This window comes from Lontra canadensis, unplaced genomic scaffold (assembly GCF_010015895.1).
Source record: "Lontra canadensis isolate GAN:19392208 unplaced genomic scaffold, GSC_riverotter_1.0 scaffold112, whole genome shotgun sequence".
Classification (NCBI taxonomy): Eukaryota; Metazoa; Chordata; class Mammalia; order Carnivora; family Mustelidae; genus Lontra; species Lontra canadensis.
The window spans coordinates 1,781,660-1,795,349 of NW_022631106.1; the positions used below are offsets into that span (position 1 = coordinate 1,781,660).

General features: G+C 37.2%; 1 protein-coding gene across 2 annotated transcripts in view; it reads left to right on the forward strand.

The window, feature by feature from the left end:
- EIF5B (eukaryotic translation initiation factor 5B) overlaps positions 1-13,690 on the forward strand; it is an 85,679-nt gene that overhangs the window by 62,689 nt on the left and 9,300 nt on the right. The gene's annotated exons all lie outside the window — the stretch shown is intronic.

Here is a 13,690-nt window from a genome sequence, read left to right on the forward strand (position 1 = left end):
CATTATCTGATTAGTATCACACTTCATCCATTTACACACTGAACAAAGCAGCTGTCAACATTCCCACACATCTTTGAGTTGAAATTTATTTTGATTTACTTTGAATAAATATATAGAAAGAAAACTGTTGGGTCACATTGTGTGTATATGTTCCACTTAAAGAGAAAATGACATTTTCCCAAAGAGTTTGTATAGTTTTATATTTTTATAAGATTTCAATTCTGCACAGTCTTGCCAGTGTTTGTTATACCTTCAGACTTTTCAATAAGTGTATAATGTAATAAGTGTGTAATGCTCAATTATTGTGGTTTAATTTGCATTTCTGTGATGACTAATGGCATCAAAAATTTTTTCATAATGTTTATTTGCCATCTCTCTCTTTGTGAAGTAACTATTTTAAAATCTTTGCTCATTTTTTATTGGGTTATTGTCTTAAGTATTGAATTTTAAGAATTCTTTATTGTTGATTGAAGTTTTTTGTCAGTTATGTGTATTGCGGGTTTGTTCTTGTAGTCAAGGACTTGCTTTTTCATTTTCTTAATGATATCTTTTGAAGAGCAGAAATTTCTAATTTTGGTGAAGTCCAGTGTATACGTTAATTGTTTCTAACATTTTGTGTTTCTTATGTTCTCTATTGGTAGTCTTTAATCACCCCAAATTTATGAAAGTTATTTTCAGTGTTCCTAGATGGTTAGTATTTAGATCTGTGGTATTTTTAGTTAATTTTTGTGCATAGTATAAGTTAAGGATCAGGGTTCACTTTTTTTCCACATGAAAATCTGGTTCAAAACCTGTTGCTAAAAAGATTATAATTTATTGATTGTTTTTATTTTTATTTTTTTAAAGATTTTATTTTATAATTTGACAGAGATCACAAGTAGGCAGAGAGGCAGGCAGAGTGAGAGGAAGGGAAGCAGGCTCCCCACTGAGCAGAGAGCCCAATGTGGGGCTCAGTCCCAGGACCCTGGGACCATGACCTGAGCCAAAGGCAGAGGCTTTAACCCACTGAGCCACCCAGGCGCCCCTGATTTCTTTTTTATAATGCTGTACAATTGATCCAATGTTAGATTAGATTCAGGTGTACATCATAGTGATTGAAGTGTATACATTATATTGTGCTAATGTATTTGTCATCAGTCACTATACAGTGCTATTACAGTATGCTGTACCTTGTATTCTTGTGATTTATACATTCTATAACTAGAATCCTACACATTCTACTCCACCCATTTCATCTGTGCCCCCCAACCCCCGCCTGGCCACTGCCCTGCCTCTGATAACTACCACTTTCTTCTGTTTATGGGTCTGTTTCTACTTGTTTGCTTGTGTTTGCTTTATTGTGGTTTTTTCTTTTTAGATTCCACAGACTAGTGAAATCATATAGTATTTGTCTCTGTCAGGCTTATTTCACTTTGCATAATATTCTCTGGGTCTGTCCATGTTGTAAATGACAAGATTTCATTTGGTTTTTTGTTTTTGTTTTTGTTTTAATTTTTATTTATTTATTTGACAGAGATCACAAGTAGGCAGAGACAGGCAGAGATAGAGGAGGAAGCAGGCTCCCCGCCGAGCAGAGAGCCCGATGTGGGGCTCGATCCCAGGACCCTGAGACCATGACCCAAGCCAAAGGCAGAGGCTTAACCCACTGAGCCACCCTGGCGCCCTAATCTCATTCATTTTTATGACTAATACTCCAGAGAGAGAGTGTGAGTGTGTGTGTGTATGTGTGTGTGTCTACACACCACATCTTTATCCATTTAACTGTCAGTGATCACTTAGGTTGCTTTCATATCTTGACTATTTTAAATAATGAAGCAGGAAACATAGGTGTGCATCTGTCTCTTTAAGTTAGTGTTTTTGTTCCCTTTAGGTAAATACCCAGTAGTGGGATTACTGGATCATAATCATATTTCTATTTTTAGTTTTTTGAGGAATCTCCATACTGTTTTCCACATTGATTGGTTGCACCAATTTACATTGACGTAAGGTTCCCTTTTCTACACATCCTCAGCAACACTTGTTTTTTATTGTCTTTTTGATACTAACTACTCTGACTCTGTCATAAGGTGATATTTCATTGTGTTTTGTTTCCCTGATGATTAGTGAGATTGAGCACCTTTTCATGTGTCTCTTGGCCATCTGTATATCTTCTTTGGAAAAATGTCTATTTAGGTTCTCTGCCCTTTGTTTTATTTGGATTATTTGTCTTTTGGCATGTTGTATCTTGTATGTTCTTTATATATGTTTGATATTAACTCTTTATTGGATATAGCCTTTGCAAATACATTCTCTCATTCAGTAGGTTGCATTTTTGTTTTGTTGATGGTTTCCCTCACTTTACAAAAGGTTTTTATTTTGGTATAGTCCTAATAGTTTATTTCTGTTTCCCCTGCCTTAGGGGACCTACAGAGAAAATTGTTGCCACAGCCAATGTCAGAAATTACTGCCCGTGTTCTCTTCTAAGAGTTTTATGGTCTCAGGGCTTACATTTAAGTCTTTAATGAATTTTGAGTTTATTTTGTGTATGGTTTTAGAAAGTGGTTTGGTTTTATTCTTTTACATGTAGCTGTCAATGTTTCCCAGCACCATTTATTGAAGAGACTGTGTTTTTTCCATTGTGTATTTCTTTCACATTTGTAATAGATTGACTGTATAAGCGTTGGTTTATTTCTGGCGCCTCTGTTCTGTTCCATTGAATTGTGTCTGTTTTTGTGCCAGTACCACTCTGTTTTCATTACTATAGTTTTGTATTACAGCTTGAAATCTCGAATTGTGGTAATTCCAGCTTTGTTCTTTTTCTCAAGAATGCTTTAGCTATTTGGGGCCTTTTCTGATCCTGTACAAATATTAGGATGATGTGTTGTAGTTTTGTGAAAATTGCTATTGGTATTTTGATAGGGATTGTACTAAATCTGTAAATTGCTTTGGGTAGAATGGACTTCTTCACAGTATTCTTCCAATCCATGAATGTGTTACCTCTTTCCATTTGTTTGTGTCATCTTCCATTTATCATTGTTTTAGAGTTTTCAGAATACAGGTTTTTCACCTTTTGGATTAAATTTGTTTCTAGGTATTTTATTCTATTTGGTAGAACTGGAAAATGGGATGGTTTTCTTAACTTGCCTTTCTCTTAACTTACAAGTGTATAGAAATGCAAAAGGTTTTTGTATATTTATTTTGTATCCTCCAACTTACTGAATACGTGCCTTTTAATAATTTTGGGGTAAAGTCTTTAGGGATTTCTATATATATATAATCCTGTCGTGCACTAACAGTGATGGTTTTACCTCTTCCTTATCAATTTGGATGACTTTTATGTCTTGTCTGATTGCTACTGCTGGGACTTCCCATGTTATATTGAACAAAAGTGGCAAGAGTGGACATTCTTGCCCTGTTCAGCCTTAGAGGAAAAACTCAGTTTTTCACCATTGAATAATGATGTTAGCTGTGGGTTTGTCATATATGACCTTTATTACATGAGGTATGTATATTCCCTCTAAACCTACTTTGTTGAGTTTTTATCATGAATGGATATTGGTTTCTGTCAGATGCCTGTTCTGAATCTGTTGAGATGATCTTATGACTTTTGTCCTTCATTTTGTTAAGGTGTTGTATCAGCTTGATTGATTCTGGATATTGAACCATCTTTGCATCCCCGGAATAAATCCCACTTGATCGTGGTGAATGATCGTTTTCAGTGTATTGGTGAAATTGGTTTGCTAATGTTTTGTTGAGAATTTTTGCATCTGTGTTAATCAGAGACATTGGCCTGCAGTTTACTTTTTTTGTAGTGTCTTTGTCTTGTTTTGGAATTGGGTAATACTGGCATCATAGAATGTATTCGAAAACCTTCCTTCCTCTTCTGTTTTTTGGAATACTTTGAGAAGGATAGGTATGAACTATTCTTTAAGTATTAGGTAGAAGTCACCTGTGAAGCCATTTGGCTTCAAAAGTCCTAGACATTTGTTTGTTGGGACTGTTTTGATTATTGGTTCAATTTTGTTACTAGTAATCAACTGGTCTTTCTGGATTTTCTGTTTCCTCCTGATTCTCTCTTAGAAGATTATATGTTTCTAATGATTTATTAATTTCTTCTAAGTTGTCAAAGTTTTGGCATATATTTTTAAAATATTTATTTATTTGAGAGAGCGAGAGCAAGCAAGAGATAGAGTGCACAAATGGGTGGGACAGATGGAGAAGCAGACACTCTCTCCTGAGCAGAGAGCTTGACACAGGGCTCGATCCCAGGACCCTGGGATCATGAGCTGATCTGAAGGCAGATGCTTAACTGACGTGCCCCTGCATATAATTTTTGGTAACAGACTTCTAGTCTTTGTATTCCTATTGTGTCAATTACTTCTGTGGTGTTGGTAATTTCTTTTTCTGATTTGGGGTCCTCTTTTTTTCTCACTGAGTCTGGCTAAAGGTTTATTAATTTTGTTTCTTTGCAGAGAACGAGCTCTTGGTTTCATTGATCATCTTTACTGTATGTCTCTTTCATTTATTTCTGCTCTAATGTTTTTTATTTCTTTCCTTCTACTAACTTTGGGCTTTTGTTGTTGTTGTTGTTGTTGTTGTTGTTGTTGTTTCTCCCCAGTTCCTATATGTCTATGATTACATCGTTTATTTGAAATTTTTCTGTCTTGAGATAGGCCTGTGTTGCTATGAATTTTCCTCTTATTACTGCTTTCACTGTATCACAAAGATTTTGGACTGTTGTATTTTCATTTTCATTTGAGTTCTTCATTGACGCTTCTGATTGTTCAGAACCATGTTTTTTAGCCTTCACATGTTTTTTCCAGTTTTTTCTCCTGTAATGATTTATATTGTTATACTGTTTTAGTTGGAAAGGAGTGATAGGATTTCAATCTTAAGTTTACTGAAACTTGTTCTGTGGCCTAGCGTGATCTTTCCTGAAAAATGTTCCATGTGCACATGAAAAGGATGTATTTCTTTGTTGTTCCACAGAATATACCGTATGTCAATTAAGTCCATTTCGTTGGATATGCCATTTGAATACACTGTTTCTTTATTGATTTTGTATCTGGATGATCTATCCATAGAGGTAAAGGGTATTAAAGCCTCTTACTGTTCTTGTATTACTTGCAATTTTTCCCTTTTTTTAAACATTTTCATGTATGTATGTATGTAAGTATTTGACAGAGATAGAGAGTACAAGTAGGCAGAGCGGCAGGGAGACGGAGAAGCAGGTTCTCCGCTGAGCAGGGAGCCCGATGCGGGGCTGGATCCCAGGACCCTCGGATTTATTACCTGAGCTGAAGGCAGCTGCTTAACCAACTGAGCCACCCAGGCGCCCCTCTCTTTGTTTGTTAATAATTCTTTGTCTTTAGGGTCTCCAACTTTAGGTACATAAATGCAGTTGTGGATCTTCTTGTTGGTTTCGTTTCTTTATTATCATGAGTGCCTTTCTTCGTCTTTTGTAATAGTCTCTGTTTTAAAGTCTCTTTTGTCTCATATAAGTATTGCTCCCTGGCATTTTTTTTTCCTTTCCACTTCTGTTCACATTGAATGGCTTTTTCTATCCCTCTCTTTCATTTTATGTGTTTTTAAAGCTGAAGTGGGTTTCTTGCAGGCAGCATATAAAAGGGGTTCTATTTTCTTAACCATTCGCTCACACTTTGTTTTTTGAATGGAGCATTCAGACCATTTACATTTAAAATAGTTATTAATAGGTGTGTACTTATTGCCATTTTATCAATTCTTTCTGGTTGTTTTTGTAGTTCTCTTTTCCTTCCTTCTTTTGCTCTCTTTTTTGTAATTAATGGTTTTCTTTAGTGCCATGATTGGATTTCTTCTGTGTATCTATTGCAGTTTTCATTTGTGGTTACCGTGAGGTTCATTTGTGACATCCAAAGTATATAGCAGTGTATAATAATTTAGTGGTCACTCAGGTTTGAACACAGTCTGAAAGAACTTTTTATTTATTTACCTCCTCCACATTTTAGATATATGTTGTTGTATTTTGCATCTTTTTGTGAGTCTTTTCCTTTCATAATTTTGTTCTATTGTGGCCTTTTCTTTTTCACTACAGAAGTTTTCTCTTTGGTATTTCTTGTAAGGCTGGTTTAAGTGGTGAACTCCTTTAACTTTTGTCTGGGAAACTCTTGCTCTGTCCTTCAATTCTGAATAAACTTGCTTGATATAATGTTTTTGGTGTAGTTTTTTCCCAGTCTTTTGTGACCTGCACCTTTCCACTGAAAAATCAACTGATAGTAGCCTTAAAAGGTTTCCTTTGCATATAACTAGTTGCTGCTTTTCCTATGTTTAAAATTCCTTCTTTATCTTTCATCTTTGATATTTTAGCTGTGTTTCATGATATGGACCTCCTTGGCTTCATCTTGTTTGGAACTTTCTGTGCTTCCTGAACCTGGATGTCTGTGTCCTTCTCAGGGCTAAGGAATTTTTCAGCGATTACTTCCTGAAATAAGTTTTCTGCCCCTTTTTCTCTCTGTTTTCTCTGTTTTCTCCTTATGGGACAGCTATAAAGAGAATGTTTATTTGCTTAATGTTATCTAAGAGATCCCTTAATCTAGCCTCATTTTTAAATTATTTCTCTCTCTTTTTTTTTTTTTTCCTGTTCAGCTTTGGTGTGTTCCATTTCCCTGTTTTCTTGATCACTGATCCCTTCTTATGCATCCTTAAGTCTGTTGGTTCCCTCTAGTGTATTTTTCCTTCCAGTTACTATATTCTTCAGCTCTGATTGGTTCTTTCTTATATTTTCTATGTTTTTTTTTTTTTAATTAAGATTTACAGAGAGGGAGGGAACACAAGCAGCAGGAGAAGGAGAGGGAGAAGCAGACTCCCTGCAGAGCAGGGAGCCCAATGCGGGGCTCGATTCCAGGACTCTGGGACCACGACCTGAGCTGAAGGGAGGCACCTAATGACTGAGCCACCCAGGCACCCCTATTTTCTATGTCTTTTTTGAAGTTCTCCCTGAGTTCATTAATGGTTCTCTCAGTCCATTGAGCATCTTCATTACCATTATTTGAACTCTTTATCAGGCATATTGCTTATCTCCATTTCATTTAATTCTTTTTCTGAGGTTTCTGTCTTGTTCTTTTGTTTGGAGTATATTCTTTTGTCATTTCATTTTGATTTCTTTCTCTTGTTTCTTTGATTAAATTAGGTGGAACAGCTATTTCTCCTTATTGTATATGGGTTCCTGTGTAGAATGTGCTTGGTGAGTTTGGGTGGCTGATTGGAGCTGTGGTGATTGTGGGCCTTAGGTCCTGGCACACTCCATTCTGGGGCCACCCTGGTATGATAATCAGAACTGAACTGGGTTCAAGGTGGATGTTCCTGGGGCTCTTCACCCAGAGGGCAGCACAGCTGGAGGTGAAATGGGTGAAAGCCAGGGAGTCCCAGGGCTGTCTTTGCAGAGGGCACCCTAGCATCACAGCTAGAGCTAAAGTGGGTATAAGCCAGGGAACTTGGGGACTCTGCTTACAGAGAGCACTCTGATAGGAGTGCTGAAACTCAGTGAACACAGGCTGGGGCAGTCCTATACTGAAGGCCCCCTGGGGTACAGCTAAACCTGAAGTGGATGCAAGCTAGGGGTCCTGGGGCTTTCCATGTAGGGGCACCCTGGTGGAAGCTGAAGCCAAGGCAGTTGTGGGCAAGGGTGTCCTGGCAGGGCAGCTGGAACCAAGTTGGGTGCAGGCTGGGGGTGCCTGGGGCGCTCTTTCCAGGAGGTTCCCTGGCAAGTTGTCTGGAGTCTAAGCCAGTGTGGGTTGGGAGGTTCTGACGTGTTTTACACCAGAGATGCCCTGGCAAGTTGTCTGGAGGCGAAGTGATGAGGGCCTGGAGTGTTCTGGAGTGCTTTGTGTTGGTGTGTCCTTGATAAGACAGCTGGACCCATAGTGAGGGCTGGCCAGGCATGTCCTGGTATGCATCGCAATGGAGCTGCCCTGATGGGATGGCTTGGGCTGGTGTGGGCTAGGGACTCAGGGCTTACTGAGGTGGTAGGCCAGATAGAGTGCCTGGACCTTGCCCCTGTTTGTGCTGTCGGGGTAGAACTGTGGTACTTAATCATTTCTCTTGGCAGTACCTGGAGAGAGTTTCAGCAGTTCATCCATTGTTAGGCAGGGTTCTAGAACTGGTTCCTTTACATTCTAGTTGTCCTTTCAAACCACAGCTTTTTTCCTGTACTCCAGGGCAGACGAATCTGCTCACAGTCACTCAGTAGTGTCCCTCCCACATAGCAGTTCACAGTGTTGTGGATGGGGGTTCTTTTTGTGTCTTCCGCTCTCTTGCCATTCTCTTCGTGGTCTTTTTTGTACAGAAGCTGTTCAGACAGCTCTTAGTTCTTCTTCAGTATCATTTGCTCTGTGAATAAGTGTCAATTTGGTGTGTCCATGGAGGTGGTGAGTTCAGTGTCTTCCTACATCTTGCCATCTTGGACCAGAAATTCTCTACTGAATTATTTTTGAATCTTTGTTGAAAATTATGTAAGCCGTGTATATATGTATGTCACTTTTTGGTATTTATTTTTTCTTCCATTGACCTATATATCCATCCTTATGCCGATACTACCCTATCTTGATTATTATAGTTCTGTAGTAATGTCTTGAAACCAGGTAATGGTCATTTCTTTAACATGTTGTTACTCAAAACTGTTTTGGTTATTTTAGGGTCCTTTCCTTGAATTTTCATATAAAGTTTAGAATCTGCCTTTAGTTTTTACAAAAAGCCTTCTGGAATTTTTATTGGGGGATTGTATTTAATCTGAGATAAATTCTGTAAGAGTTGCCATTTTATCAAAATTGAGTCTTCTGATACATGAACCTGATATCTCTGTATTTACTTGGTTCTTTATTTTCTCTTAGTGGTATTTTGTAGTTACACTGTCCATGTGTTGGATATATTTTTCTAAATTCATCTGTAGTATTTCATGATTTTGGGCTATTGTAAATACCATTTAAAAATTTTAAAAATTCTAATTTTAAATTAAAATTTAATTTTCTAATCCTATAGTTGATTTTTATGTATTCTTTTTTTATGTTTTTTTTTAATTTTATTTTTTATAAACATATATTTTTTTCCCCCAGGGGTACAGGTCTGTATGTATTCATTTTTTTAAAGATTTTATTTATTTATTTGAGAGAGAGAGAGAGAGAGTGAGAGAGCGCATGAAAGGGGAGAAGCAGACTCCCCGTGGAGCCGGGAGCCCGATGCGGGACTTGATCCCGGGACTCCAGGATCATGACCTGAGCTGAAGGTAGTTGCCTAACCAACTGAGCCACCCAGGTGCCCTGTGTATTCATTTTTAATCTTGTGATCTTATTAAATTAACTGATTAGGCCTAGTAGCTTATTTTGTAGATCATGTGGGATTTTCTATCTACACGATTATATTATCTGCATATACCTGTTTTACTTTCATGTGTGTGCTCTGTAAATTTTCTTCCTTACTGCAAGAACTAGACGTTCTAGGAACAATACTGAATAAAAGTAATGATAGACACCTTGCTTTTTGCCCCATCTTAGGGGGAAGTAGCTGGTCTTTACCATTATATATAATGTTTGTCATAGGTTGCTTCAAGTGTTATTTGTAGTTTGTTTCTTTGGGGTTTTTTGGTAAGTCATGAGTTGTTGATTTTTGTCAGATGGCTAGTCCACATCTTTTGAGATATTGATATGGCTTTTCCTCTTTATTCTGTAAATGTTAATATTTTAAGGGGACTTTACTTTTTATTTTTAAGATTTTATTTTTTTCTTTTTTAGAGCCATTTAAGATTTAAGATTTGAAAGGTACAGGGATTTCCCATATACCCCTGCCTCCCCCATGCACAGTCTCCCCCAGTATCTGCACCTTCCCTCTCACACCAGAGTGATATATATTTGTTAAGACTGATGAACTTTCATTGACTTACAAACACCCAAAGTCCATGGTTTACTTCTTGGTGTTGTATATTCTGTAGGTTTGGACAAATGTATAAGGACATGGATCCAGGGGTTTCTGGATGGCTCAGTCAGAACATCTGCCTTCGGCTCAGGTCATAATCTCAGGGTCTGGGATCAAGTCCCGCATCGGGCTACCTGCTCAGTGGGGATCCTGCTTCCCCTTCTCCCGCTAACCTTGCCTGTGCTCGCTCTCTCTGTCAAATAAATAATAACAATAAAATCTTTTTTAAAAAGTTTAAAAAAAAAATGACATGGGGGCACCTGGGTGGCTCAGTGGGTTGAGCCTCGCCTTCAGCTCGGGTCAGATCTCAGGGTCCTGGAATAGAGCCCCGTATCAGAGTCTCTGCTCAGTGGGGAGCCTGCTTCCCCCTCTCTCTTCCTGCCTCTCTGCCTGCTTGTGATCTCTGTCAAATAAATAAATAAAATCTTTAAAAAAAAAAAAAAAAAAGCATCATCCATCTTTTTAGTATCAGGTTATTTTCACTGCCTTGAAAATCTTTCTGCTCTGCTTATTTGTTCCCCCATCTCCCAATCCTTAGCAAAAAAGGTCCCTGATCTTTTTACTGTCTGCAGTTTTGCCTTTTCCAGAGTGTCACATAGTTGGGATTATACAGTATTCTACCATAAGCTTTATCAGATCATCATCTTTCACTTAAAAAAATAGGAATTAAAGTTTCCTCCGCCTGTTTTCATGGCTTCATGGCTCATTTTTTACTGTTAGATCATTACTCAATTTTGTTTAATAACTCCATTGTCTGGATGCAGTACAGTTTATTCATTCATCCATTGAAGGGCATCTTGGTTGCTTGCAAGTTTGACAGTTATAATTGAAGCTGCTTTAAACCTCCATACACAGGTCTGTGTGGGGAGCATATGTCTTTACCTCCTCTGGGTGAATAACAAGGAGTGTGTTGGTGGATTGTATGGTAAGAGTGTTTGGAGTTTTGGAAGAAATTGGCAAACTCTTCTCAAGTGGTTATAAGTTTGCAATCCCACCAGCAATGAATGAGAATTCTGTTGCTCTACATCTTGACCAGCACTTGGTATTGTGATTTGGATTTTGGCCATTCTAATAGGTATGAGGTGTGATTTTGTTGATTGATTGATTCATGTTTATTTTTTTAAAGATTTTATGTATTTGAGAGGAACGAGAAAGAGCAGTAGTAAGGGAGTGGGACAAAGGGAGAGGGACAAGCAGACCTCCCACTGAGCAGGGAGCCCAAGGGCGGGCCTCCATCCCAGGAACCCGAGATCATGACCTGAGCTAAAGGCAGATGCTTAACCAGTTGAGCCACCCAGGTGCCCCAGTTTTCATTGTTTTAATTTGTGTTTCCTTAAAGTGCTCTTTTAAGATGTGGAACATCTTTTCATGTGCTTATTTACCATTTCTGAGGTGTCAAATTCATTGGCCCATTTAAATTGGATTCTTTGTTTTCTTATTTTTGTATTTTAAGAGTTCTTACTATGTTTTGGATATAAGTTCTTTATCAGATGTCTTTTGCATATGTTTTTTCCCAGTCTCTCTTCTTCTTTCACTTTCTAGACTCACTCTATTTCTTAGAAGTTTTTAATTTTAATGAAGTTCAGCTTATCAGATTCTTTCTTTCATAGATCATGTCTTTGATGTGGTATCTAAACGGTTCTCACCACAGCCAAGGTCATCACATTTTCTCTCTGTTTTCTTCTAGAAGTGTTAGAGTTTCATATGTTACATTTAGTTCTGTGATTATTCTGAGTTAATTTTTATAACATGGAGGTCCTGTATTGTGTCTAGATTCAGTTTTTTTGCATGTGAATGTTCAGTTGGTCCAGCACCATTTGTTGATTACTGTTGAATTTTTAAATGTTAAACCAACCTTGCATTACTAGAATAGCCCCTACTTGGTTATGATGTATTTTCTTTCTTTCATATATTGCCGGATTTGATTTGATAAGTTTTTGTTGATGATTTTTTTGTCTGTGTTCATGAGTGATTTTGCTATATAGTTTTCCTTTCCTGTAACATCTTTTGTCTACTTTTGTTATCAGAGTAATGTTGCCTTGTAAGATGAATTAAGAAGTATATTTTCCTTTATTTTCTGAAAGAGTTGGTATAGAAATGGTTTTCTGTAAGAGTTTGGTAGACTTTATCAGAATCCACATCTGCATAGAATTTCTTTTAAACAGGTACAGGTTATTTTGGTTTTTTATATTTCTTTAGTGTAGAAATTTTTGTTTCAGAGAACTAGCTCTGTCTCATTGATATTCTCTTTTTGTCTGTCTTAGATCTCTTTGATTTCCAGTGTTAATTTCATCATTTCCTTCTTTCTGCTTTGGTTTTCATGTCTACTTTTTCTAACTTAAGGTGGAATTTTAATTGTTGATTTCAGATATTTTTTTCTTGTATAATAGAGATATTTAAGGTTGTGTTCAGCACACTGTTTTGTTTTTGTTTTTAAAGATTTTATTTATTTATTAGAGAGGGAGACTGTGAGAGAGAGAACACAAGCAGGAAGAATGAGATAGGGAGAAGCAGGCTTCCCACCTTAGCAGGGAGCCTGATGCAGGGCTCGATCTCATGACCTGAGCCAAAGGCATACACTTAACAACTGAGCCATCAAGACGCCCCCGTTTAGCAGTGTTAAAAGCCCTGCTTAGGGGTGCCTAGATGGCTCTGTTGGTTAAGCGTCTCACTCTTGATTTCAGCTCAGGTTGTGCTTTCAGGGTTGTTGGATTGAGGCCTGAGTCCAACTCTGTGCTCAGCGCTGAAGACTGCTTGTTCCTTTTCCTCTGCTTCTACCCCCACTTGTGCTCACTTACTATCTCTAGAATAAATAAAATCTTTAAAAAAAAATTGTTTTCCTTCATCATCATTGCTTATGGCTTTTATCTCTCGTTGTCCTTTGTTTCCCTGTGTGTAATGAGTCTTCCTCTTTCTTTGATTGCTTTTAAGAACTTTTAAGGGTTCATCATTGAGATTATGTGATAGTTTTGGTTTATCCTACTTTGGTTTGATTTTCTTAGATGTTTGAATTTATATATTCATCAGTCTAAAAAGTTTTTCGGTTATTCAGATACTTATTTTTTTGTATGCTTCCTTTGGAATTGTTTTTATTGCTACATTGTCAAGGCTTCTAGTCTTTTGTAATAATGTAATTTGCTGTTAAGTTTAGTGAATTTTTCTTTCATATTCTATGTTTTTTTAGTTCTACAAGTTTCATGTTTTTCCTTTAAAGTCACATATGTTTATAATAACTATTTTAAGGACCTCATATGCTAATTATAACATCTTTGTCATGTCTGGGTCTGTTTCTGCTAACTAATTTTTCTCCTTTTTAGCATTCAGATTCGGGCAGCATCTTTATATTGTAACCCTAGATTGAGGAAACAGATTTTGCTTTTTTGTTTTTACTGTTAAATACTTTTTCTTCACTATGCCCATTTATCACACTTCTGAAAAGTGAAGGGAAATACATGATTTATTTAACACAGTAAATCTAATTTTAGCCATGAAACAATTAAAGTGGGCTGTTCTCTGAGGATGTGATTTTTTTTATTTTTTAATTTTTTGGTGTATAATTTCCCTGGTAATAATACTTGCTGTAATCCTTATTTCTAACTACTAAACAGAACCATTTTGGAATTCCAACAGAATACACTAATAGGCCTAAGATAATTCTAAGATCTCCTGTTTTGCAAACAAATGGCAGCCTTTCCTGAGCTGGTGTGGAGGCTGATGTTACTTCAGAAGTTTTTAATTTAAGAGGGGATACAGTTAAGTGGGTTAT